Below are 26924 nucleotides of genomic sequence, written 5' to 3'. Positions count from 1 at the left end.
TCACACACACAAATATATATATATATATATATATATATATATATATATATATATATATACACGCACAGAAAGAGATAGAAAATAAGCAAATGAAAAGCTGCTCTACACCATATGTAATCAAGGAAATGCAAATTAAAAGAATGAGATACCACTGCGCACATTAGAATGGCCAAAATCAGGGCACTGATAACACCATACTCATATACTGGTGAAGTTATGGAGCAAAAGGAACTCTCATTCATTGCTGGTGGGGATGCAACCTAGTACAATCAATTTGGAAAACCCTTTGGCAGGTACTTACCAAAACTCAACATGATTTTACCATATCTTTCCAGAGGTCATGTTCCCTGGTACTTACCTAAAGGCGTTGAAAACTTATGGTCACACAAATATCCACACATATATGTTTATAGCAATGTTATTCAGTTTCATCAAAGCTTGGAAGCAACCAAGACATCCTTCAGTAGGTGAATAGACACACAGTGCTACATCCAGAACATAAAATACTATTCAGTACTAAAAAGAAATGAGCTATCAAGCTATAAAAACATGTGGAGGAAAGTTAAATGCATATTACAAAGTGAAGGCATCAACTTGTAAAAGCTATATACTGTATGATTCCAATTATATGAAATTATAGAAAAGGCAAATCTATGGAGACAATAAAAGGAATAGTATTCGCCAGGGGTTGACAGGGTTGGGGGCAGGTGGGAATGAAAAGGCAGAGCATAGAAGACTTCTAGGGAACTCAAAATACTATGTATAATACTATATGATGGAAACATCATTATACATTTCTTTATACTCATATAATATACAATGCCAATATTGATCCCTAATATAAACTATGGACTTCGGGAGATTATGATGCTTATCAATTGTAACAAATGTCACTCTCTGTGCAGGATATTGATAATGGGGAGTCTATCCAAGTGTAGAAGTCAGGGGATATATGGGAAATCTCTGCATCTTCCTCTTAATTTTTATGTGAACCTAAAACTGCTCTAAAAATATTTCAATAAATAAAAATACAAATTTAGAAAATAATTGAAAAAAAATCTTGAAGGAGCTATTTTACCTCTGGGGTTAATTATTAAAATCCTAGAAATTGTTTTCTATGTCCATGTGCATGAAATATTAAATATTTGTTGTGCAATGTTATTTTTTTTCTACTTGAGTAGGCCTAAGGCTACAAACTTGAATTATTCTCATTTCAACACATAATGTGGATGATCCTGCTCTTAGAGAAAGGCAACACAACCCATTTTCTTTATTTTCATTGGTTACATCTTATAGAATTTTTTACATATGAAGGGGCATTTATAAGCACTCCTTAAGGACTGAACAGATTTCTCAACCAACTTACTCTCACAAATAGCTGGTAATTCAAGATTCTTTTTAAATCTTAATAGTCGTAGTAGCGTACTTCAATTGGCAATACAACTCTCTCAAGAACTTCATAGTCTTACCTATTTTATTATAGTCATTTTCATTTGCCCCAAATCTTTACAACAGTTCTGTTCAAGACATGGTTTCCATTTGTATTTGAAAAAAATAAATTAATTAATTAAAATTTTAAAAACGACATGGTTTCCAGAAATACTTTAATATATTATTTTTAATACTTTTATTTTTATATCTCAAATTAATGGCCAGTTATTTGTGCATATGGAGCTTAAGAATGAGAGCCATTCTCTTAGATTCTTTTCCCTGAACCTTTACTTTCAATGCAAAGGATTTACTGTGCATAACATTCCTAATTTGACTTTTGTTTTAAAATAACTATAACCATTAGAGTGTTTAATAATAGGTGTGCAGGTTTATCATCAATTGGTCTCTGCTTTAAGGATCGGTTTTACTTGAACTTAGACTTTCAAAGTCTCTAATAATTTTAACCGCTACTGTTTATCCTCCAAGAAGTCTTGTAATATCTTCAATCTCTATCTCTTTTCTTTAATCTTTTTTTAAGCTCAGTTTTTTTTTTCTTGTCAGACATTGTCAAAAGTAACTAGCTCCTGCTACAATCATTCTGCTTCCCAATCTCTTTTTTTCCGAAACTGCAATTTTATTAGGTACATGAACTACCAAGAACTATTTGGCAAATGTTTTGTCAATACATCGTCCTTTTTCCAGTCTCATGTAGTCATTTTCTCTTCCAAAGATTACTGGGCTTCTCACAACCAAAATAAAAACAGGGTCATAAATGGAGAGTAGGTTAACCACTGGGGAGGGTTTGGAGGAGTAGGGATTGAGTAAAAAAGAAAAAAATAGAAAAAACTCATGGACAGGGGCAACAGTGTGGTAATTGCCAGGGAGGGGCCGGGGAGTTAGAAGAGGGTAAAGGGGGATAAATAGTGATGGAAAGAGACTTGACTAGGAGTGGTGAACACACCTAATGTACAGATGATGTGTGGTAAAACTGTTCTCCTGAAACCTGTATAATTTTGTTAACCAGTATCACCCAAATAAATTCAATAGAAAGGAAAAACAAACAAACAAAAATAAATAAATAAAATTACTGGGCTTCAAAACTAATGCCATTTGTCAAAAGGAATTCTTGTTGTTATGGCAGTGCTCTACCCCTGGTTTCAGTAAAGAGAGGATGGGTTATGCTATGAAGAGCAAAAAACACCAACTCTTAGTGGCTTAAAAAGAACAAGGTACAGTTCTTGCTCTCACTACTTAACCATTTTGTGTTCATGGGGGTCTCTACTTCACGTAATTTCCACTCAAGTGCTCAGGATGGTAGAGTCCATACTGTCTCTAATGTTCTAGGTACCTGAAGCAAGAAAAAGGAAAACACATAAAATTGAACCACAACCTGTTAAATGCTTCAACGCATAAGTGACACATATCACTTCAAGCCACATTTAATTGGCTAAAACAAATGGCTAGCTTTGAGAAAGTAGGGAAGTGCTCTTGTGGCCCAAAAGGACAGGAGAATGAGTGAACACCACTAGTATCTGCCATACTGGAAAGGTCTTTATGTCTATGACCCACATGTATGTCCTCCTTGGAGAACTGTCTATTCAGGTCCTTTGCCCATTTTTTACTTGGGTTTTTTGTTTTTTTGGTATTGAATTTTGTAAGTACTTTATAAATTTTGGATATTAATACTTTACCAGATGTTGAAGTGATTATATTCTCCATACTGTGGGTTGTCTTTTCATGTTGTTGATGATTTCTTTTGATGTGCAAACACTTTTTAGTTTAATACAGTCCAATTTGTTTATTTTTTTATTTTGTTTCCCTTGCTTGGGATATATATCTGACAAAAAATTACTACAAGCAATGTCCGAGACTTGGCTGCCTGTGTTTTCTTCTAGGATTTTTATGGTTTCTTGTCAAATATTTATGTATTTGATTTATTTTTAATATATTCTTGTGTGTGGTATAAGTAGGTGGTCTAGTTTCTTTTTTCTGCATGTATGTGTCCAATTTCTCCAACATAATTTATTGAATAAACTATCTTTAGCCCGTCGTATGTGCTTGTTTCCTATGCAAAATGTTAATTGCCTATAAAGGGGTGGTTTTATTTATGGGCTCTCAATTCTGTTGCATTGATCTATGAGTCTGTTTTTATGCCAGAACTAGGCTCTTTTGATTACTATGGCCTTGTGGTATAGTTTGATATTAGGTAGTGTGATTCCTCCAAATTTGTTCTTTTTCAGGATTGCTGTTGCTATGCAGTGCTTTTTGTGGTCCATATAAATTTTTAAAATATTTGTTCTAGTTCTGTGAAAGAAGACAAGTAATCTTTATAGGAATTACATTGAATCTATAGATTGCTTTGGATAATATGGACATTTTAATAATGATAATTCATCGTATCCAAAACATGGTATGTGCTTCCACTTATGTATATCTTCTTCAATTTTTTTCTTCAGTGTCTTATACTTTTCTGTGTACAGGTCTTTTACATTCTTGGTTAGGGTTATTGCTAAGTATTTTATTCCGTTTGAATCAATTGGAAATGGGATTATTGGCATATAAAAATGCACCTCATTTCTGAATATTATTTTTTTAATATTCAATGGGATTTAATTTTTTACCTTTGTTTCTTAAATATATTTATTTTTTTCAAATACGTTTCTTTCAGCCTTCCACCCACCACTTTCCCTTGCCCCCTCCCACTCTCCCTCCCTCAACTCTTCCTCTTTAGTTTTGTCCATGAAACCTTGCTATATGTTCATTGATTTTCCCATTAGCTTCCTTTTCCCCCCACCCACCCCTCCCTCCTTCGCTCTTGCCTCTGTCGGTTTCTTTTCCTTTCAGTGTTGCTGGTCTTATTTTCCTTGCATCTTTGTATTGTTGGTTAGGTACCGCTTATAGGTGAGATCATATAGTTTTTTTTTCTTTTGACCTCTGGCTTATTTCATTTAGCATAATGCTCTCTACTTCCATCCATGCTGTCAGGAAGTTTAGTAGTTCTTTTCTTCTTTCTGCTGCGTAGTAGTTCATTGTGTAAATGTATCATAGTTTTTTAATCCAATCACCTCCTGATGGGCATTTAGGTTGATTCAAACACTTGGCTATTTTCAGTTGTGCTGCTATGAACATTGGGGTGCATAGGTTCTTTGGAATTGGCGTTTTGGGATTCTTAGGGTACAGTCCCAGCAGAGGAACCACTGGATCAAAGGCAGTTCCATTTTGAGCTTCTTGAGGAAATTCCACACTGCTTTCCACAATGGCTGCACCAGTCTGCGTTCCCACCAACAGGATACTATGGTTCCCTTTTCTCCATACCCTGACCAGCACGTGTTGTCTGTTGATATGTATATGATGGCCATTCTGACCACTGTGATGTGGTATCTGATTGTGGTTTTGATCTGCATTACTCTGATGGCTAGTGACGCTGAGCATCCTTTCAAATATCTCTGGGCCCTCTGTATGTCCTCCTTGGAAAAGAGTCTGCCCAGGTCCTTTGCCCATTTTTTTATTGGATCACTTGTCTTCTTGGAGTAGAAGCGAGTGAGTTCTTTATATATCTTGGAGATCAAACCTCTATCTGATGTATCATTAGCAAATATATTTTCCCATAGCGTTGGGTCCCTTTTCATTTTGCTGATGTTTTCTTTAACTAAGCAGAAGGTTCTTATGTTGATGCAGTCCCACTTGTTTATTCCTTCCTTTATGTCCTTGCTAGAGGAGACATATTGGTGAAAAAATTGCCGCATGGGATATCGGAGAGTTTCCTGCCAATGTTTTCCTCTAGGACTTTTATGGTGTTGTGATTTATATTTAAGTCTTTTATCCATCTTGAGCTTATTTTTGTGTATGGTTTCAGCTGATGATCCAATTTCAATTTTTTGTATGTAGCCATCCAGCTCTCCCAACACCATTTGTTGAAGAGACTATTATTGCTCCATTTTATGCTTCTGCCCCCTTTGAAAAATATTAGTTGCCCATATAGACTTGGGCTTATTTCTGGGCTTTCTATTCTGTTCCACTGGTCTATGGGTCTGTTCTTGTGCCAGTACCAGATTGTTTTGAGTATAGTGGCTTTGTAGTAGAGATTGATGTCCGGTATTGTGATCCTTCTTACTTTGTTTTTCGTTCTCAAAATTGCTGCAGCTATTTGGGGTCATTTATGATTCCATACAAATGTTTGAAATGTCTGTTTTATTTCATTGAAATAAGTCAGTAGTATCTTAATAGGGATTGCGTTGAATCTATAAATTGCTTTGAGTAGTATGGACATTTTGATGATATTTTTTTTTGCAATCCATGAGCACAGTATATACTTCCATTTATTCGTGTATTCCTTAATTTCTTTCTTGAATGTTGTGTAGTTTTCTGCATACAGGTCGTTTACCTCCTTGGTTAAATTTATTCTTAGGTCCTTTATTTTTCTTGTTGCTATATTGAATGGTATTTTTTTCTGATTTCTTCTTTTACTGTAATGCTGGTGTACAAAAATGCCTTTGATTTCTGAATATTGACTTTGTATCCTGCTGTATTGCCAAATTCATTTTTTAGGTCGAGTAGTTTTCTGGTAGAGTCTACAGGGTTTTCTATGTACACTGTCATGTCATCTGCAAACAATGATAGTTTTACTTCCTCATTTTTTATTTGGATGCCGTTTATTTATTTTCCTTGTCTGAATGCTGTGGCTAGGTCTTCCAGTACTATGTTGAAGAGAAGTGGTGAAAGCAGACATCCTTGTCTTATTCCTGATGTTAGTGGGAAAGATTTTAGTTTTTGCCCGTTGAATATGATGTTGACTATAGATTTTTCATATATGGCCTTTAATTACGCTGAGAAATATCCCATTTATTCCCATTTTGCTGAGTGTTTTGATCATAAATGGGTGCTGTACCTTATGGAATGTTTCTTCCTCATCTATCGAGATGATCATGTGTTTTTTTTTTCCTTTTCTTTTATTTCTGTAATGTATTACATTTATTGACTTGCGTATATTGAACCATCCCTGCATCCAGGGGATGAATCTCACTTGATCATGGTGGATAATCTTTTAATGTATTGCTGGAAGCGGTTTGCCAATATTTTGTTGAGGATTTTAGCATCGATGTTCATCAGCGAAATTGGCCTGTAGTTTTCTTTCTTTGTAGGATCTTTATCTGGTTTTGGGATTAGGGTGGTGCTGACCTCATAGAAAGAGTCTGGGAGTCTTCCCTCCTCTTGGATTTTTTGGAATACTCTGAGAATGACAGGAGTTAGCTCTTTCTTAAATGTTTTGTGAAATTCTCCTTTGAAACCATCTGGCCCTGGGCTTTTGTGTGCCGGGAGTTCCTTGATAACTGCTTTGATTTCCCCAGCTGTTATCGGTCTGTTCAAGCTTTCTCTTTCTTCTTCCTTCAGTGTTGGAAGATTATACTTTTGCAGAAATTTGTCCATTTCATCAAGGTTTTCCAATTGCTTGGCATATAATTGCTTATAGTAGTTTCTGACAATCCTTTGTGATTCTGTGGTATCAGTTGTTATTTCTCCTCTTTCATTTCTGATATTATTAATTTGGGTCCTCTCCCTTTTTTTTTTTTTTTTTTTTTTTTTTTGATGAGTCTGCTTAAAGGCTTGTCAATTTTATTTATCTTTTCAAAGAACCAGCTTCTGGATTGGTTGATCCTCTGAATTGTTCTTTTCGTCTCTATGTCATTCTGTTCTGCTCTAATCTTGACTATTTCCTTCCTTCTAATTGCTCTGGGATTTATTTATTGTTGTTTCTCCAGTTCTTGAAGTTGAAGTGTTAGGTCTTTTATTTGAAATGTTTCTATCTTTTGTAGGTAAGCCTGTATTGCTATGAACTTCCCTCTCAGGACTGCCTGTGCTATGTCCCATAGGTTTTGGACTGTTGTATGTTTTTTTATTCATTTGTTTCCAGAAACTTTTGGATTTCTTCTATTATCTCATTATTGACCCATTCATTGTTTAATAGTCTACTGTTCAGTCTCCATGAGTTTGCAAGTTTTTGAAGTTTCTCTTTGAGGTTGATTTCCAGTCAATCCCTTGTGGTCTGATAAAAAGTTAAGTATTATTTCAATTTTCCTGAATTTGCTGAGGCTTGCTTTGTGTCCTATCATGTGGTCTATCTTTGAAAAACTTCCATGAGTATTTGAAAAGAATGTGTATTTTGCCTCTTTGAGATATAAGGTTCTATATATGTCAGTTAAGTCCATTTGATTCAGTGTATCATTCAGCTCCACAATATCCTTATTGATGTTTTGTTTGGAAGATCTGTCCAGTTTTTGGCTGTGGGGTGTTAAAATCCTCTGCCAGCAGTGTGTTACTGTCTATATCTTTTGTAAAGTCGTCCAAGATTTTCCTTATATACTGGGGTGCTGCTATATTGGGAGCATATAAATTTACAATATTTATGTCTTCTTGATAGATTCTTCCTTTAAGTATTATAAGTTGTCCCTCTCGGTCTCTTTTTATGGCCTTTGTTTTGAAATCTCTTTTGTCTGATATAAGTATTGTAACCCCTGCTTTCTCTTCTTGCCCCTTTGCTTGGAATATTTTTTTTTCCATCCCTGTACTTTCAATTTGTGTAGGTCCTTTGCTCTCAGGTGGGTCTCTTGTAGGCAGCATATGTGTGGGTAATGTTTTTGTATCCATTCTGCTATCTTGTGTCTTTTAATGGAGGCATTTAGTCCTTTTACATTGAGAGTTACTACTGATAGAAACCTATTCATTTTTCCTCTTTGTACCTGTGTTTTTTTTTTTTTCTCATTCTTTTTCTTCATCTTCTTAAACCAGTCCCTTTAGCATATCTTGGAATGCTGGTTTGGTAGAGACATAGTCTTTTAGCCTTCCTTTGTCTGGGAAACTCCTTATTTCTCCTTCTATTTTAATTGAGATCCTAGCTGGGTAGAGCAGCCTTGGTTGTAGGCCCTTGCTTTCCATGACTTGGAATATTTGTTGCCATCCCCTTCTGTCTTGCAGTGTTTCTGTTGAGAAGTCAGCTCCTAATCCTATCGGGGCCCCCTTGTATGTTACTTTCTCCTTCTCCCTTGCTGCCTTGAGGATTCTCTCTTTGTCTTTGATAGTTGCCATTGTAATGATGATGTGTGTTGGAGTGGACCTCCCTGGGTCCCTCTTGAGTGGGGCCCTCTGTGTCCCCTGGATCCATGAGACCTTTTCTCTCCTCCATTTGGGGAAATTTTACATCATTATTTCTTCGAAGAGGTTCTCTATCCCCTTGCTCCTCTTCTTCACCTTCTGGTATCCCTAGTATGCAGATATTATTGCATTTCAGGTTGTCCTTCATTTCCCCAAAAGCCTCTTCATGCTTTTCAGTCTTTTTTCCATTTCTTCTTCTTTCTGGGAGCTTCTTTCTACCTTATCCTCCATCTCACTGATTCGATCCTCAGCTTCATCCAGCCTGCTTTGGATTCCCTCTACTGTGTTCTTCAATTCAGAAATGGGATTCTTCATATCATCTTGTGTCTTCTTGATAGTTTCTATGTCCTTTACCAGGATGATATAGTTTGTTGTAAGATCCTGATAGTTTCTCTGCAGTTTCTTATAGTTCAAAGCAGTATCTTTGAGCTGGCTGAGCTCATTGAGCTTCCTTCGAACCATTGTTTTGAATTCAATAGCTGTTAGGTCTCTTGCCTCTATTTTATTTAGCTCTCTCTGTGGAGAGTCCCCTTTTCCATTTATTTGGGAGGTACTTCTTTTTCTTCCCATTTTTGTGGGAGTCTATTAATTAATTAATTAGTTTATTTATTTATTTTTGCTTCTGCTTCTATTAATCCATCTAGATTTCCTGAGTTTGTGGATTAAATTTCTACGGTAGTAGGGAGGTCTTTTTATTTGTTTGTTTGTTTGTTTGTTTATATTTTCTTTGCTATTCTTTCTGGGCCTGCCTCTGAATATGTCACTTGTTGACCCTACATGACTTTGGGTCGTATGTTTGAGCTTTCCAGGAGTCTATTATCTGTGTCTGACACCTGCCTTGGGCAGTTCTGTGACACCTTCAGCCAGGGATCCACTATTTCTGTGGATCATTCTGTACTCTCACACCAGCTTCTTGAGCGTGCTCCAAGGCGTAACAGAATATTGCGCCTGCCTGGGCGCTATTCGCCCAACCTCCTGTGCTCGTCTGATGCCCGCGCCCTCTGGGTGCCCCAGGACTGGTCACTTTAGCGTCTTCTATTGTGTGCTTTCCCTGCTTTTGGCTCTTTGGGGACATCGCCTGCCCGCGCAATATGGAGACTACGGAAATGGGAGAAAGTCAGCTCCCAGACTCTGCAGTTAATCCTGTCTCCAGTCTACTCCAGAGTCTCTGGGCAGCTCTGTGACCCCTTTGGCCCGGGACCCACTATTTCTGCGGACCACTCGGCACTCGCGGGCCCACGCGGGCACCAGTTTATGCCTGCCCTTGCCGATCTGTGAACTCCCTCACAGGCCCCATGGGTGCCAACCTGCAGGAGCCCTCTCCAGACCTCTCGGTTGCGGGTCCACACACATGCTGGCCAACCCTTGCCAGCCACTCGGCGTGTATGTGCACACACCTGCACTGGGTGGTTTTGGGCTGTCTATTGTGTGCTTTTCAGCTTTTGACTCTTTGGGGGTGTGGCCTGCATGAGCACAATGGAAACTATGGAAAGGAGAAGGAATTGGGATTCCCCGGTTCCTCCTCCCGTTCTTTCCCCTACACTTCCATTTCCAGTCTCTCCTCATGGGTCTCTGTGCAGTTCTGTGACCCCTTCAGCCGGGGTCCACTATTTCTGCAAACGGCGTTGTATTTGCAGGCTGTCTGGCTCCCACTCACCGCCTTCTGCCTCTTTGAGGGTATGCCCGCCTGTGCAAAATGGAGACTATGGAATGGGGAGAGAGTCAGGACTCCCCAGTTCCTCCTCCCGGTCTTTTCCCAATGCCTCTGTCTCCAGTCTCTCCTCAAGGCTCTCTATGCAGCTGTGTGACCCCTTTGGCCAGGGATCCTCTATTTCTTCCAGCTTGTCTGCACTTAGCACCCCCCTCTCACATGCACACAAGCTGTGTGTGGAACGCACAAAACCTGGTTAATTGATTTCTTTATGCCTGAGAGAGATGGTAGCTGCAGAGTGGGAGGTGTGTTATCACTGGGGCTCCGCTGGCCACCGTCTCAGTTCTCTTCACAAAGTTTTTCTCTCCAATCTTTCCTCAGGCACAAGCACACTCTGCTGCTGCCTCTACCCAGAGATCAAGGAAGGCGACTACCACTGCAACTATTTGCGTTGGCCCTTTAAATGTCTCTTTGCATCCCCAGCCTCCTGTCTCCTAAAGCCCCTAAGCTTTATGGGTTTTCATTTTGTCTGAGTGTTTTCCGTGTTTAAGCTGCTGTGGTCTAGGGGTCCTTGTTTATGGTTCAGACCCTGTTCTACTCAGTTAGCTAACTGGCCGTTTCAATGTCCCTCTGGTGCTGGTGCCTGTGGGCGCCCAGCCCACCCTCTCGAGCTTCCACCGCACATCTTACCTGTTAGGATGTGTGAGAGTTGAATGCACTGTCTGTCCGTGGCTCCAAGGCTCCTCTCCCTCTATCGTTCCATTGTTTTCCAGGTTATTTCTCAACTATTGAGTCGCAATTCCAGTTTGGTGTTGGGAGGAGGTCAGCGTGGCTCCCATTCACTCCTCCACCATCTTCCTGTCCTTCAATATTATTTTTGTATCCTGTTCATTTTCTATATTCATTTATCAGTTCTAATAGTTTCTTGGTGGAATCTTTGTGTTTCTCTATGTACAGTATCATGTCATCTGCAAATAAAGACAGTTTTACTTATTCCTTTCCAATTTTCATGTCTTTTATTTCTTATTCTTGTCTGACTGCAATGGCTAGGACTTCCAGTACTGTGTTGACTAAGAGAGGTGAAAGTGGATATCCCTTGCTTGGTCCAATCTTAAAGGGAACATTTGTAATTCTTGCCTATTGAGTATAATGTTAGTAGTGGGTTTGTATATGGCCTTTATTATGTTTAGATATATTCCCTCTATTCCCACTTTGCTGAGAGTTTTTATCATAAATCAGTGCTAGATTTTATCAAATGCTTATTCTGCATCTATTGATGTAATCATGTGGTTTTTATCTTTCATTTTGTTTATGTGGTCAGTCACATTTATTGATTTGCAAATGTTATACCAACCTTGCTTCCCAGAATAAATCCCACTTGATCATGGTGTATGATCTTTCTGATGCATTGCTGTACTCTGTTTACTAATGTTCTGTTGAGGATTTTAGCACTATGTTCATCAGTGATATTTGCCTATAATTTTCCTACTTTGTAGTGTCTTTATATGGTGTTTAAATTAGCATAATACTCACCTCATAAAATGAGTTTGGGAGCCTTCCCTCCTCTTGAATTTTATAAAATAGTTTGAGAAAGAAAGGTGTTAATTCTTCTAGGAACGTTCAGTAAAATTCACTTGTGAAGACATCCAGTCAATGGCTTTTGTTTGTTCGGGAGTTGTGTTTTTTGGGTTTTTTTTTTAAATCACTGTTTTAAATTCATTAGGTGTAATATGTCTATTCAGGTTGCCTGATTATTCCTAATTTATTTTTGTAAGTCTGTATATTTCTAGTTTATCCTTTTCATCCTGGTTGTCCAGTTTGTTGGCATATATTTGTTCACAATATTTTCTTACAATCTTTGTATTTTTCTAGTGTCAGTTGTTATGTCTCCTCTTTCATTTCTGATTTTATTCGGGTCCTCTCTTTTTTTCTTGATGAGTCTGGTTAAAGGTTGATCAATCTTGTTTATCTTTTCAAAGAACCAGCTCTTGGATTCATTAATCTTTAGTATTGTTTTTTTAGACTCTTTCATTTATTTCTGCTCTGATCTTAATTATTTATTTCATTCTACTGACATTGGGCTTTGTTTGTTCCTTTTCAAGTTCCCTTAAGTGTGAAGTTAGACTATTCACTTGAGCTTTTTCTTGCCTTTTAAAATAGGCCTGTAATGCTATGAATTTTCCTCTTAGGATTGCTTTCCCAGTGTCCCACAGATTTTAGATTGTTGTATCCTCATTTTCATTTGTTTCAATGTATAATTTGATACCTTTTTTCTTTTTTCTTTTTGCTGCTCTGCCTAACTGTTTTTTCTACCTTGTCTTCCAAAACACTGACCCGATTCTCTGCTTCATCTAGACTATCCTTTACTGCTTTCAGAATATTATTTATGACAGATATTGCATTCTTTATTTCAGACTGATCATTTTTTATGGTTTCTATGTCTTTTTTCACACTGTTGAGTATCCTTATAATCATTACTGTAAACTATATGATAAATTGCTTACTTCCATTTTATCTCATTGTTCTCGAAAATACCCCTCTTTTATTTGGGGTCTGCTTCTTTGTATTTTCCACCTGAGAAGTTAAATTAATCAGCTGTTTATGCTTATCAGCTGTTAATCTAATCAATATTCAACCAGCAGTCAGGCTTAAGCACCTTAGGGTGGGGCAGAGTAATTTCTGTAGGCCCGGCTATTGCTTCTTCTCAGGCTGATGCCATTCAGAATGGAGTGCTTTGCCTGAGAGCGATGGCTTCTACAGTATGGGGAATGACTCAGCCCATGGATCCTGGTAGCTATTCTTTCAGTTCTCTTCCTAGAGGAACCAACCTCAGACTCTCCTCTAGTGTCTCTAGTCCACTCTACCCTCCCTTTTATGGCACCCAGGGTAACCAGCTGCAAGAAAAATTAAATGCATTGACCCTTTAGAAGTCTCTCTTGTGTCTCCAGCTGTCTTTCCTTGGCAGACAGAACTACTGATTTTCACAGCTGGATGTTATCTGGGTTCCTTTCTGGCTCTAGTACTGTAGGCTGGGGATCCCAGCTTGACATTTAGACCCCACACTTCTCAGGGGGAACCTCCCACCCACTGAAATATCCCTCCAGATCTTTAGCTGCCACCTGTGGGAACCCAGCCAACGCTCTCCTGTTACCTCTGCACTCCGTACTAGTCATGTAGTGCTGAAGTGTTTTCTTCTGTCTTCCCATGGTTATAAGGCTTCTCTCCAGCCCATGTTCAATGGTTATTCAAGAGGATTTTTCCACAATTTAGTTGTAATTCCAGATTGATCCTGGGAGGAGGTCAGGGTAGCTTCCACTTACTCTTATGCCTTATCGTATCCTCCCTTTTCATTTTGATGATGGTTTCCTTAGTCTTACATAAGCTTTTTAATTTGATGTAGTACTATTTGTTTATTTTTCTTCTTTATCTCCTTTGCCCTAAGAGATATATTGGCAAAAACATTGCTATGTGGGATATGTGAAATTTTACTGCCTATGTTTTCCACTAGGACTTTTCTGGTATCATGACTTACATTTAAGTAGTTTATCCATTTTGATTTTATTTAGTTTATGGTGCAAGTTGGTGGTCTAGAGTCATTTTTTTTTTGTATGTACCGGTTCAGTTCTCCCAACACTATTTATTGAAGAGACTATTTTTACTCCATTGTATTCTCATGCTCTCTTTCTCAAATATTTTTTAAAGGTTTCATTTATTTATTTTTAGACAGAGAGGAAAGGAGGAAGAAAGAGAGGTAGATAAACATCAATGTGTGGTTGCCTCTTGTGCATCCCCCACCAGGGACCTGGCCTGCAACCCAGACGGTGTCCTGACTGGGAATCAAACCAGTAACCCTTTGGTTCACAGTCTGGCACTCAATCCACTGTGCCACACCAGCCAGGCCTCTTTCTCAAATATTAATTGACCATAGAGACATGGGATTATTTCTGGGCTCTATTCTGTCCCATTGATCTATGTGTCTGTTCTTATGCCAGTAACAGGTTGTTTTGACTACAGTGGCCTTGTGGTATAATTTTATATCAGGTATTGTGACCCCTCCAATTTTATTCTTCTTTCTCAAGATTGCTGAGGCTAATGGGGGTGTTTTTTGGTCCCATATCAATTTTTGGAGTATTTGTTCTAGATCAGTGAAGTATGCCATTAGTATTTTAATAGAAATTGCATTGAATCTATAAATTGGTTTGGGTAGTATGAACATTTTAATGATGTTAATTCTTCCAATCCATTAACAGAGTATGTGCATAGACATATGAAAAATGCTCAGCATCACAAGCCATCAGAGAGATGCAAATTAAAACAACGAGATACCACCTCACACCTGTCACAATGGCTATCATTAATGAATCAACAAACAGCAAGCGCTGGTGAGGATGTGGAGAAAAAGGAACTCTTGAGCACTGTTGGTGGGAGTGAAGACTGGTTGAGCCACTGTGGAAAATAGTATGGAATTTCCTCAAAAAATTAAAAATGGAACTGTCTTTTGACCCAGTAATTCCATTGTTAGGAATATACCCAGTGATTTCTCTACTGGGAATAGACCTTAAGAATCCCAAACCACCAGTTTTAAGAGTTTCATGCTCCTATGTTCATAGCAACTCTATTTCCAATATCCAAGTGCTGGAAACAACCTAAGTGTTCATCAGTAATTGAAAGGATCAAAAAACTGGTTCATCTACATAATGGAATACTACATGGCAGAAAGAAGGAACTCCTACCTTTTTATGACTGCATGGATGAAACTGTAGACTATTATGCTAAGTGAAATAAGCCAGTCAGTGAAAGGCAAATATGACATATCTTGGTTATTAGAGGAATCTAATGAACAAAACAAACTAAGGATAAAAATAGAACCAGAAACATAGAAACATGAAACAGACTGGCAGCAGCCAGAGGGAAGTATAATGGTGCAAAGAAGGGTAAGGGGCTACTCAAAGAACATGTATAAATGACCTATGGCCATGGACCAAGATGTAGGGCTTGACTGTGAGAGTGGGGGATGGGCTGGGTGGAGGATGGCAAAGGGGGAAACCTGGGGCAACTGTGATAGAATAACAATAAATAAGAAAGGTCCTTAGAGATCACCTAGTTGAATTTAACAACTTAAAACACCTGATACCTGAGAAAGGGTAACTGCCTTCCACACAAATAATACTTGTTAGATCCTGAGCTAGAAATGATTATCTGGATCCCATTGCCATGTTAATACTATATGCTTTTTTTTTCCGCTGAGCATTACCAGGCTTTGATAAGATGCTATAACGCAGGCCCTTGATAACTCAGTTTGCATGTGCAACTAGCATAAGAAAATGAATTAAAATTAATACAAATTAAAATTAATATTAGCACATATAAGTTTAAAAATTTATACACCTCTGAAAAAATTGAATTATATCACTCTATATCAATGATATTGTTACTCTTGCAACATAATAGTGGATGAAAGTGTATTTTCTATCAATAGGCAATGATATATACCAAATAAAATTCTTTATAAGTAGAGAGCAACTTACGATATTGCAGATTTTATTTGGAAAAAGAATAAATATTCAATCAAATTAACCTATCAAATTTAAAAAGAGCTAAAATGTCTATATGTTAACTATATGCAATATATCGTAATAGATTTTTTATTTAAAGACTTTCATTCATATATCTTCAACCATTCTGAATGGTATGTTTCTATAGTAGCATACCAATAGGATATCTCAGAATTGGAAATACAATAGTTACTTAATACTGTACATAACTGATCAGGCAAGAATCATTATTTGTCATACCCATAGACCTTTCTAAAAAAGATACCTTATGGCACTTACTGCTGAGGTAGTTTCTTTTTTTTTTCTTTTGTATCCAGATGAAATTTTATTTTTTCTTTTTTTAAATTTTATTTTAATTTATTATTTTCAAATACATTTGTCTCTGCCTACCCGCTACAACTTTCCCTTGTCCCCTTCCACCTTCCCTCTCTTGGCTCTTCCCCTTTGGTTTTCTCCATGAGTCCTGGCTATATATTCCTTGACTTGCCCCTTCCCTTCATTTACCCTGCCCCCCTCCCTTCTTCCCTCTTGTCTCTGTTGAATTATTTTCCTTTCAGTGTTGCTGGTCTTATTTTCCTTGCATCTTTGTATTGTTGGTTAGGATCCGCTTATAGGTGAGATCATAAGGTATTTGTCTTTCGCCCCCTGGCTTATTTCGCTTAGCATTATGCTCTCCAGTTCCATCCATGCTGTCGCGAAGTTTAGTAGTTCTTTTTTTCTTTCTGCTGCGTAGTATTCCATTGTGTATATGTACCATTACTTTTTGATCAAATAATCTACTGATGGGCATTTAAGTTGCTTCCAACATTTGACTATTGTCAATTGTGCTGCTATCAACATTGGGTTGCATAGGTCCTTTTGTATTGGTGTTTTCGTATTCTTAGGGTACAGTCCCAGCAGGGGAATCACTGGATCAAAAGACAGTTCCATTTTCAGCTTTTTGAGGAAATTCCACACTGCTTTCCTCAGTGGCTGCACCAGTCTGCATTCCCACCAACAGTGTACTAGGGTTCCCTTTTCTCCACAGCCTCGCCAGCACCTGTTGTTTGTGGATCTGTTTATGATGGCCATTCTGACCGGTGTGAGGTGGTACCTCATGGTGGTTTTGATCTGCATTTCTCTGATGGCTAGTGATGCTGAGCAGCCTCTCCAATGCCTCTGGGCCCTCTGTATCTCCTCCATGGAAAAGCGACTACCCAGGTCCTTTGCCCATTTTTGATTGGATCATTTGTCTTCTTGGAGTGGAGTCGAGTGAGTTCTTTTTATATCTTGCAGATCAAACCTCTATCTGATGTATCATTAGCGAATATATTTTCCCATAGGGTTGGCTCCCTTTTCATTTTGCTGATGTTTTCTTTTGCCGTGCAGAAGCTTCTTATTTTCATGAAGTCCCACTCCTTTATTCTTTCCTTTATCTCCCTGGCTTTGGGAGATATATCAGTGAAAAAATTGCTGCGTGGGATATCTGAGAGTTTCCTGCCAATGTTCTTTTCTAGGACTTTAATGGTGTTGCGACTTATATTTAAGTCCTTTATCCATCTTGAGTTTATTTTTGTGTATGGTGTCAGCTGAGGATCCAATTTCAATTCTTTGCATGTAGCCGTCCAGCTCTCCCAACACCATTTGTTGAAGAAGCTATTATTGCTCCATTTTATGCTTTTGCCTCCTTTGTCAAATATTAGATGCCCGTATAGACCTGGGCTTATTTCTGGGCTTTTTGTTTTGTCCCACTGGTCTATGGATATGTTCTTGTGCCAGTACCAGATTTCTTTGAGTATAGTGGCTTTGTAGTAGAGTTTGATGTCCGGTATTGTGATCCCTCCTACTTTGTTTTGCTTTCTCAACATTGCTTAGACTATTCGGGGTACTGTATTGTTCCATATAAATTTTTGAAATGTCTGTTCTATTTCTGTGAAATACATCATTGGTATCTTAACAGGGATTTCATTGAATCTATAAAATGCTTTGGGTAGTATGGACATTTTGATATTAATTCTTCCAATCCATGAGCATGGTTTATGCTTCCATTTATTTCTGTCTTCCTTAATTTCTTTTTTCTATGTTGCATAGTTTTCTGCGTACACGTATTTTCCGTCTTTGGTTAAATTTATGCCTAGGTACTTTATTTTTCTTCTTGCTATATCGAATGGTATTTTTTTACTCATTTCTTCTTCTACTATTGCATTGCTGGTGTACAAAGATGCCTTTGGTTTCTGAATGTTGACTTTGTATCCTGCTGTTTTGCCAAATTCACTTATTAGGTTGAGGAGTTCTTTAGTAGAGTCTACAGGGTCCTCTATGTACACTATCATGTCATCTGCAAACAATGATAGATTTACTTCTTCCTTTCCTATTTGGATGCCTTTTATCTCTTTCACTTGTGTGATCGATGTGGCTAGGACTTCCAATACGATGTTGAAAAGAAGCGGTGAGACCGGGCATCCTTGTCGTGTTCCCGATCTTAGTGGGAAAGATTTCCGTTTTTGCCTGTTAAGTATGATATTGGCTGTAGGTTTTTCATATATAGCCATTATTACATTGAGGAATGCCCCATTATTCCCACTTTGCTGAGTGTTTTGATCATAAATTGGTGCTGTACATTGTCAAATGCTTTTTCTGCTTCTATCAAGATGATCATTTGGTTTTTGTCTTTTATTTATGTGATGTATCACGTTTACTGATTTGCGTATATTGAACCATCTCTGCATGTCTGGGATGAATCCCATTTGATCATGGTGGATAATCTTTTGAATGTATTGCTGGATGCGGTTTGCTAATATTTTGTTGAGGATTTTAGCATGTATGTTCATCAGCGAAATTGGCCTGTAGTTACCTTTCTTTGTAGGTTCTTTATCTGGTTTTGGGATCAGGGGGATTCTGGCCTCATAGAAAGAGTCTGGGAGTCATCCCTCCTCTTGGATTTTTCGGAATAGTCTGAGAAGGACAGGGCTTAGCTCTTCCTAAAATGTTTTGTAAAATTCTCCTGTGAATCCATCCAGCTCTGGGCTTTTGTGTACTGGGAGTTTCTTGATGACTGCTTCAATTTCCCCAGCTGTTATCGGTCTGTTCAAGCTTTCTGTTTCTTCCTCCTTCAGTGTTGGAGGATTATACTTTTCTAAAAATTTGTCCATTTCATCAAGATTTTCAAGTTTCTTGGCATATAAATATTCATAGTAGTTTCTGATGATCCTTTGTATTTCTGTGGTATTGAGTTGTTATTTCTCCTCTTTTGTTTCTAATATTATTAATTTGGGTCCTCTCCCTTTTATTCTTGATGAGTCTACATAAAAGCTTGTCAATTTTATTTATCTTTTCAAAGAGCCAGCTTCTGGATTGGTTGATCCTTTGCATTGTTCTTTTCATCTCTATGTCATTCTGTTCTGCTCTAATCTTGACTATTTCCTTCCTTCTTGCTCTGGGATTTACTTGTTGTTTCTCCAGTTCTTGAAGTTGTAGTGTTAGGTCATATGTTTCAAATGTTTCTCTTTTTTCGGTAAGCCTGTAATGCTATAAACTTCCCTCTCAAGACCGACTTTGCTGTGTCCCATCGGTTTTGGACTGTTTTCTGTTCATTTTCATTTGTTTCCAGAAATTTGTTGATTTCTTCTCTTATCTCATTATTGACCCATTCATTGTTTAATAGTGTACTGTTCAGTCTACAGGCGTTTGCAAGTTTTGAAGTTTCTCTTTGAGGTTGATTTCAAGTTTCAATCCCTTGTGGTCTGAAAGAAACTTTGGTGTTATTTCAATTTTCCTGAATTTGCTGAGGTTTGCTTTGTATCCTATCATGTGGTCTATCTTTGAAAAACTGCCATGAGCATTTGAAAAGAATGTGTATTTTTCTTCTTTGTGATGTAAGGCTCTATATATGTCCGTTAAGTGTCTTTGATTCAGTGTGTCATTCAGCACCACAATATGTTTATTAATGTTTTGTTTGGAAGATCTGTCCATTTTTGACAGTGGGGTGTTGAAATCCCTTACTATCAGTGTGTTGCTGTCTACATCTTTTTTGAAGTCATCCGACAATTTCCTTATAAACCTGCGGGTTCCTCAATTGGGAGCATATAAGTTTACAATGTTGATGTCTTCTTGATAGATTCTTCCACTAAGTATTATAAAGTACCCCTCTGGGCCTCTTTTTATGACCTTTGTTTTGAAATCTACTTTGTCTGATACACGTATGGCAACCCCGGACTTTTTCTCTTTCCCATTTGCTTGGAATATTATTTTTTTCCATCCCTTTACTTTCAGTCTTTGTAGGTCTCTTGCTCTGAGGTGGGTCTCTTGTAGGCAGCATATGTGTGGGTCATGTTTTCTTATCCATTCAGCTACCCTGTGTCTTTTGATTGGGGCATTTAGTCCATTCACCTTGAGAGATATTACTGATAGAAACTTACTCATCTCTTCTGTTTGTACCTGTGTTCCTCTCTCTCTCATTCTTTTCCTTCATCTCGTTAGACCAGTCCCCTTAACATATCTTGGAGTGCTGGTTTGGTAGAGATGTATTCTTTAGCCTTCTCTTGTCTGGGAAACTCCTTATTTCCCCCTTTATTTTAATCGACAGACTATCTGGGTAGAGCAGCCTTGGCTGTAGGCCCTTGCTTTTCATGACTTGGAATATTTGTTGCCATTCCCTTCTGGCCTGTAGTGTTTTTGTTGAGAAGTCAGCTGCTAGGTGTATTGGGGCCCCCTTGTATGTTACTTTCTCCTTTTCCCTTGCTTCCTTGAGGCTTCTCTCTTTGTCTTTGACATTTGCCACTTTAATGATGATGTGTCTTGGAGTGGACCTCCTTGGGTCCCTCTTCAGTGGGGTCCTCTGTGCCTCCTGGATCCATGAGAGCCTTTCTCTCCTCAAATTAGGGAAATTTTCCATAATTACTTTTTCGAGGAGGTTCTCTATCCCTTGCTGCTCTTCTTCTCCTTTTGGTATCCCTATTATATTGATATTATTGGGTTTCACTTTATCCTGCATTTCCCTCAATACCTCTTCATTCTTTTTGAGTCTTTTTTCCATTTCTTGTTCTTTCTGGGAGCTTTTTTCTACCTCATCCTCCATCTCACTGATTCGATCCTTGGCTTCGTCCATCCTGCTTTGGATTCCTTCTACTGTGTTCTTCAATTCAGAAATGGTATTCTCCATATCCTCTTGTGTCTTCTCGATAGTTTCTATGTCCTTTTCCAGGCTGATATAGTTTCTTGTAAGATCCAGATAGTTTCTCTGCAGTTTCTCACAGTTATTTTTGAGCTGGCTGAGCTCATTGAACTTCCTTAGAACCATTTTTTTGAATTCAGTACCTGATATTTCCCTTGCCTCTATTTAATTTAGCTCTCTCTGTGGGGAGTCCCCTTTTCCACTCATTTGGGGGAACTTCTTTTTCTTCCCATTTTTGTGAGAGTCTCTTAAATATTTTTGTCCTTTTCTTTTCTTTCTGGGTCTGCCTCTGATGATGTCAGTTGTTGACCCTATAGGACCTTGGTTTGTTTGTTTGAGCCTTCCAGGAGTCTACTGTCTGTGTCTGACTCCTGCTTGGGGCAGCTCTGTGTACCCTTCTGTCAGGGCTGGGCTATTTTTGGGGATCTTTTTGCACTCTCACGAGGGCTCCTTGAGCGCACTCCAGCGCAGCAGGATCCCCCTCGTGCCTGGGTTCGCATGTGTTTGCCCCCGACCAGGGGGCTTATTCGCGACCTCGCCTCCTCATCTGGCCCCCCTGGCTGGCAAGCTGCCCGGCACTGGTCAGTTTACATTCTTGTATTTTGTGTTTTCCCCGCTTTTGGCTCTTTGGGTGCGTTGCTTGTCCTTGCCAAATGAGGACTATGGAAATGGGAGGAAGTCAGCTCCCAGACTCTGCACTTAATCCTGCCTCCAGTCTCTCCTCCAGGGACTCTGGGCAGCTCTGTGACCCCTTTGGGCGGGGATCTACTAATTTTGTGGGCCGCTCCGAAATCGCGGGCAGGCTGGTCAGTTTACGCCTGTCCTTGCCGCTGTGTGCACTCCCTCACAGGCCGTATGGGTGCCAATCTTTGGGAGACCTTACCGGCTGGTGTAAGCGTTTCCAGCTGGCGCAGGTCACTCACTCGCTCGCCAACCCTCGCTGGTCACTCGGCGCAAGTGGGCGCGCCTGCACTGTGTGTTTTTAGGGTATCTGTGTGTGCTCTTCGGCTTTTGGCTCTTTTGTAGTGTGGCCTCTTCCCACGCAATGGAGACTATGGCAAGAAGGAGTCGGGACTCCCCAGTTCCTCCTGCTATTCTTTCCCCAACGCCTCTGTTTCTAGTCTCTCTGCTGAGGTAGTTTCTTACTGTGTGATCTTTTCACAATTTACAAGAGATTAAATAGATTGATGTTGGGCAGAAGTGAAAATGTAACCAATCTGTAAACTTGGTAGAAACCTATGTACAAGCTGGTTAAAACACACAAAAAATATAATTTTGTCTACTCAGATTCATCAGTGAGTATTTATGTAAAGGTGTAATGTAGTGGTTACCTATCTGGGGGGCTAAAGTTGAGAGTGTGCCAACTGAAGCCATGTGAAAGGAAAAATTATGAAGTAATAGTTTTTATTTATTGTTAACTTATTGTTTTGTTTTTTTAAATTTTTTTTATTTATTTTTAGAAATGGGGGAAGTGAACGAGAAAGAGGGAGAGAAACATCAATGTGTGGTTGCCTATAGCGCACCCACTTCTGGGGATGTGGCCTCCAGGTCAGGCATGTGCCCTCTCTGGGAATCAAACCAGTGACCCTTTGTTTCACAGTCTGGTACTCAATCCACTTGAGCCACACCAGTCAGGGCTGAAGTAACAGTTTTTAAAAAGGCAATAGATAATACAGATGCCAAGCAAAAAAGAATGCAATGAACTGTTAAATACTATGAAGGGATAAAAGAGAAAAGTGAGTGAAAGTTACAATCTCTGTCATAGCTATCTTGTTTTCTAGACAAAGTTTACTTTTATTCTCCATATATCATGAACTCTTTGTTGTGAGATCATTGCAACTGCTCTCTTGTCCTTGCATTAATAAAACTGAACTAAAGCTATACCAAATTTTATAAAAAAAATTTTTCTCCTGAATACCAAATATATATATAATATTGAAAAGAGAAAATAGAAACTACAACCTTGACTTTGAGAAAAATATACTTTAAATTTCATTTGGTATTTATGTTGTCATCACAGAAATAAATTTTCCCACTTGAACATGGTTTTAATTTTAGGCACTCTAGTGTGATGGTTTTAATTACTATTATGCTTTTTTAATATTTAATTTTATTAAAAGATTTCTACATTCTGCATAGAACTGAGAATTCTTTTCACTCTGATAACATATATTGCTTTCCTAGGATAATTACTAAACATCGAGATCATTCAAACTTGTTTAAAATTGCTAATGGCTTTTCTAAATGTAATTGTATTTTAGAGTTGAAATGCTCTACTCTATGGATGCATTACACTCACTAATCACTTGAACTCACCTCACAGCAGTTAAATAAAACATTCTATTATGAAGATTAATAAGCATGTTGCCAATATCTAAGTATCGTATTTATAATATATTATATTTAGGATCATCTGTAATCACAAATCAGTTTGTTATTGTCACTGTCAGTTTTGTAAGAGTATTTTTCTCCTCACTCAAGGATATGTTTGTTAATTTTTAGAGAGAGAGAGGAATGGAGGAGGAGAGACAGAAATATGAATGTGAGAGAGAAACATCTCTCAGTTGCTTCCTGTATACACCCTGACCAGGGATCAAACTCACAACCTAGATTTGTACCCTGACTGTGGATGGGACCTCCATCCTTTTGGGGTATGGGGTGATGCTCCAACAAACTGAGCCACCTGGCCAGGGCAACAAGAGTTTAATTGAGCATAGAACTCATTGCATAAAAGTCACTAATTTACCATGTACAATTCAATGTTTTTTAGTATATTCACAGAGTTATGGAACTATCACTACAATCAGTTATATAATATTTTCATTTTAACCTTCAGCCATCACCCTTCATTTCCATACCTCTCCATCCTTAGGCAACAGCTCATTTACTTTCTTTCTCTGTAGACTTGTCTATTCCAGACACTTCAATATGCAGTCTTTTGTGATTAGCTTATTTCATTAGACAGTTTTCAAAGTTTATCTACATATAACATGTATCATTACTTCAGACCTTGTTAAGGCTAAATAATATGCCATTGTATGGATTTTACCATATTTTATTCATCCTTTCATTAGTCAACTGAAATTTCACTTGTTTTGACATTTTGACTATTACAAATAATTCTGATATGAATACTTGTATACAAAATTTGTTTGTAAACAAAGTTTTCATTTCTCTTGGGAGTGTATAATTCCTGTGCCATAGGATAACTGAATATTTAATAACTAATTTCCAGATATTTCCACAGTAACTGTATCTATTTACATTACTACCAGCAGTGTATATGTGTTCCAGCTATTCCAAATCTCCCCAACACTTATAAGTGTTTTTGATTATAGCCATCATAGAGGGTATGAAGTAGTATCTCATTTTTGTTTTCATTGGCATTTTCCTGATGATTAATGATGTTGAGCAACTTTTCATATGCTTATTGGCCATGTATCTCTTCTTTGGAAAAATGTCAATTCATATCCCTTCTCATTTCTAAATTGGGTTGCCTTTTCATTATTGAGTTGTAAGATTTCCTTATATATTCTTTAAAAAGTCCCTTATTAAATCTATGATTTTCAAATATTTTCTCCCTTCCTGAGAGTTTTCACTTTATTAATGGTGTCCATTGAAGTACAAAAATTTAATTTTGATGAAATATAATTTATTTACTTTTTCTTTGGTTGCTATTTCTGCCGTCTTTAAAGAAAATGTCTTGTCTAAACAGTGAAACCAGTTTTTTTTTCCACGTGGATATAGACACCATCTTAATATTTTCTTCTTCAATACCTAAATAGTAGCATCTATAAATTTACATTTACTATTTCTTTGAAGAACATCTTTTTAAATCTTAGAATAAAATTATGATGCAGTGGTAATTTTATTTTCTTATAGACATGGGGAGTTTCAGTGACTTTTTTATATTAAAGTTTGCTTTATGATTATGTATGCCCAACTTACATGTTAGTTATTGTAGGTATTATTTTAGGTATTATTTTCCTGTAATCTATGGTTGTTGTTAGAAATTCTTTGTTGCCTTTGTCTACATTTAATCTGTTTAATAAATGCTAATGCTTTACAGAAAAAAATGACCATATGAGATGTAATTTTAAGTGTGCATGATTGTGGTGGCCATGAATACACACCAAATAGATATCTAGCTGTGAGGAGCATAGATGAATGATAGTCCCTGCTGCTATTTGTCTGGATCCAGCACCACGTTAGTGCCAAAACCACACTTTCCTTTTATTGTTCATGTCTGTGCCAAAACATAACAATGGTTTTATTTCAAGCTTATTTCTGTAGGACATGGGATTCCATTAATGGGCAATTTAGTTGGTAGACTCCTAATAAACCTGGCAAAATTATTTTGTAACTGCACTGCTCTCTGAGTCTCTTCCTGTCAAATACTACATTCTTCCACTCTCCATTCATAACTATCACAGTCTGAATCCTCTCCCTGACTACCTGTTTCACAGTCTGTAGCATCTTTCTGCCTACTCTGATTCCTCCTCATTTATCCTTCACAAAATCCAATAATTTTATTTTAAACTTAATTACATTTTAGAGTGTGTTTCTCAGAGGACCTAAACTAACACAATAATGTTACATAGATTCCTTGAAAATATAAATATGTATATATATCTAAGCTATGACATAGATATCCTTAATGGGATGGAGGGTCAGAATCATTATTTGAATACCTAGTCAAGATGTAGATAAGATTAGTCTCCAGGAGAGAAATTGTAAGGCACACATTCACACATATCCATGTGCATCAATGCCCCTACAGGGAAGACACTACAAAATGAGGTGAATTGGCCAGCTTAAAGAAAACAGGAACATGCTCCAAGATATAACAAATCTAAAGTTAGAGGTATAGCCACAGAGGAGAGAATAGTTATCACTAGCCACTGTGAATATAAGAAAGTGTACAGGGCTGAATGCTGTGGTACTTGAGGCAAAGTGAGTGTCTTTTTACTTTGCAAAAATAATTTCCCACCCCTCAGGGATCCACATAAACAATATTTAGATGGGTGGCTTCTCACTGTGAGAGGTTGATTAAAATGCTTAACCTAATTCAGAATGAAAGAAAGATGGTATGTTACTTTTCTACTTAAGAAAAAAATAACATAGGATTCTAGTTAAGAGGATAAAATCTGAGTTCATATGTGGACTCAACACCTGGTCTAGCTGCTCAAAAAATTTAGCTGAAACCTAGATTTATCATTATATAGAGAGGGCAATGCTTTATAAAAATACTGTGAAGAAAATATGAGATGATAAATGCAAAATAAAGGACACATACCAAGTCCTCAAACAATAATAAATTTAAAAGAAAGGAAAATGTGAGATCAATAAAAAAATGACTCTACAAAAGCAAATAATGAAAGATAAAGCAAACTTGTAAACTTCCTGGCTGAGTGTTTAGGGAATGCTTTAATATATACACTGAGCCCCTCAGATAAGACTCAGAGAATTAAGGAAATTACTACTGGTAATTAATTAGCTGACTACTAAAGTAACTAAGAATAGATTTCAGTGTCTAAACAGGAAAAAGATACAGAATTTATAGACTTTATTCAGAAAAGTTATTAAATGAGCCAACTCCAACAACCAGCAGCACCAAAAAGAAACCTTAGAAAGGAGAGAGAATCTGATTTTTATGGTGCCCACAGTATATAAAATATATACTGTATATATTATCTGTGTATATGTATATATAATATATTGCATATATAATTATATGTAATGTTATGTATGTACACATATATACCATATATAATATAGAATATGCATGCATATATACTATATGTTATATACACATTCGATGTACAATGTGTAATATGGAGTGTGTAATATGTAATGTGTAACACAACACATGTATATCATATGCAATATATAATTATACTTCACATATATCATATAATATGATTATATTATATAATGTATAATATATAATACATCACATATGTATCATATGATATAATCATATATC

The sequence above is a fragment of the Pteronotus mesoamericanus genome, unplaced genomic scaffold (assembly GCF_021234165.1).
Source record: "Pteronotus mesoamericanus isolate MK-2021 breed Mesoamerican mustached bat unplaced genomic scaffold, CSHL_Meso_final contig_58, whole genome shotgun sequence".
NCBI classification, from domain to species: domain Eukaryota; kingdom Metazoa; phylum Chordata; class Mammalia; order Chiroptera; family Mormoopidae; genus Pteronotus; species Pteronotus mesoamericanus.
This window is presented reverse-complemented; position numbering follows the sequence as displayed.